The sequence below is a fragment of the Lotus japonicus genome, chromosome 1, assembly GCF_012489685.1.
Source record: "Lotus japonicus ecotype B-129 chromosome 1, LjGifu_v1.2".
NCBI classification, from domain to species: domain Eukaryota; kingdom Viridiplantae; phylum Streptophyta; class Magnoliopsida; order Fabales; family Fabaceae; genus Lotus; species Lotus japonicus.
In genome coordinates this window covers 65,663,786-65,666,208 of record NC_080041.1, presented here as the reverse complement: position 1 = coordinate 65,666,208, position 2,423 = coordinate 65,663,786, and positions in this window count along the sequence as shown.

Below are 2,423 nucleotides of genomic sequence, written 5' to 3'. Positions count from 1 at the left end.
TTCTGGTTTGAGTGAAGGGTTTTGGGGAGAAGCCATGTTAACGGCTTGCTATTTGTTAAATAGGGTTCCTAATAAAAGGAACAAGACTACCCCATATGAACTTTGGTATAAGAAACGACCCAACTTAACATTTCTACGTGTTTGGGGTTGTAGGGCCGTGGTTAGACTCCCGGATCCTAAAAGGAAAACTTTGGGTGAAAAGGGTGTAGCTTGCATCTTCGTTGGATATGCTGAACATTCCAAAGCCTATAGGTTCTATGTTATAGAACCTAATGACTCGGTTTCTATTAACACAATTATAGAATCAAGAGATGTCATATTTGATGAGAATTGTTTCTCTTTTATACCTAGACCAAAGGACCTTATATCTAAGTCGGATGAACCTATAAAGGATGATCATTCAACTGATGTACCAAGTAAGACACTCGAACCTCGGAATAGCAAAAGAGCTAGAAAACCTAAATCTTATGGTTCTGATTTTCAATTATATTTAGTTGAGGGATCAAAGGATCAGATTGATAATCAATACTATTATTGCTATAGTATAGAGGAGGATCCAAGAACGTATGATGAAGCTGTGAAATATCGAGATTCTGCTTTTTGGAAAGAAGCAATTGATGAAGAGATGAGTTCTATCATGGAAAATAATACTTGGGTATTATCTGATTAACCACCAGGTTGTAAACCATTGGGTTGCAAATGGATCTTCAAAAAGAAGATGAAAGTCGATGGTACAATTGACAAGTTTAAAGCTAGATTGGTAATCCAAGGCTTTAGACAGAAGGAAGGGATTGATTACTTCGATACCTATGCTCTAGTTGCTCGTATCACTACTATTAGATTGTTGATTGCTTTAGCGGCTATTCACAACCTAGTGATCAATCAAATGGATGTCAAAACAGCATTCTTGAATGGTGATTTGGAAGAAGAAGTGTATATGAAGCAACCTGAAGGATTTGTAATGCCTGGTAATGAGCATAAGGTGTGTAAGCTAGTTAAGTCGTTGTATGGGCTGAAACAAGCTCCGAAGCAATGACATCAAAAATTTGATGAGGTTGTTTTGTCTAGTGGTTTTATTCTAAACCAAGCTGACAAATGTGTATATAGCAAATTTGATACATCTGATAAAGGAGTTATTATTTGTCTATATGTGGATGACATGTTGATCTTTGGCACGGACCAAAATCAAGTTGATAAAACAAAGAATTTCTTGTCATCAAAGTTCTCCATGAAGGATATGGGAGAAGCGAACGTTATTCTTGGTATTAAGATTAAACGGGAGAATAAGGGGATTGTAATTACGCAATCTCATTACATTGAGAAAATACTCAAGAAATTTAATCATGAAAGTTGTTCTCCGGTTAGTACTCCCATGGATCCGAGTGAGAAGCTTATGCCAAATACAGGTAAATCTGTAGATCAGCTCGAATATTCAAAAGTTATAGGCTCTTTGATGTATGCTATGATTAGTACTAGACCGGATATTGCATTTGCGGTTGGAAAGTTGAGCAGATTTACTAGTAATCCTAGTAGACATCATTGACATGCGATAACTCGGGTATTCAAGTACTTGAAGGGTACTATGAATTATGGATTGTCATATGTGGGATTTCCTTCGGTATTAGTGGGTTGTTCGGATGCTAGTTGGATAAATAATGTTGAAGACTCATCCTCTACAAGTGGTTGGGTGTTCTTGCTTGGGGGAGGTGCCATCTCGTGGGCTTCCAAGAAGCAAACATGTATAACTAGTTCTACAATGGAATCTGAGTTTGTAGCATTAGCTGCTGCTGGTAAAGAAGCAGAATGGCTAAGAAACTTGGTATATGAGATTCCATTATGGCCTAAACCGATATCACCAATTTCTATCCGTTGTGATAGTGCTGCCACATTGGCCAAGGCTTATAGTCAAATGTACAATGGAAAGTCTAGACACTTGGGTGTTAGACATAGTATGATTAGAGAATTAATCTTGAATGGGGTGATATCCATTGAGTTTGTTCGGTCGCAACAAAACTTAGCTGACCACTTGACGAAGGGGTTAGCTAGAGACTTAGTGAAGAAGTCGGTAATTGGAATGAGATTAAAGTCCATTTAAATCTACTAGCTATGTTATACCCAATTCCCTTCTAATACAACGTTAGAAGCTGAATTCAATGTGGAGAGATCATAGTTAGAGATTGGAGCACTTGTGTTTATCTTCCCAAGGTATGTGCTCAGACCTGCAAGTGATGGCTAGGTTGAAGTATATCTTCTTAATGGTTCTTTTGAAAATTTATAAATGCAGGTGCAAGATTAAAAGGATCACCTATGTAAGCATGAAGTTTTGCCGCTTCAAGAAGCTTGGACTTGGCTTCCTATATGCTTATTAATGGATAAGGACACATGGCTTGTAAAGTGTCAAGTATGAATAGTAGAGTGTTGTA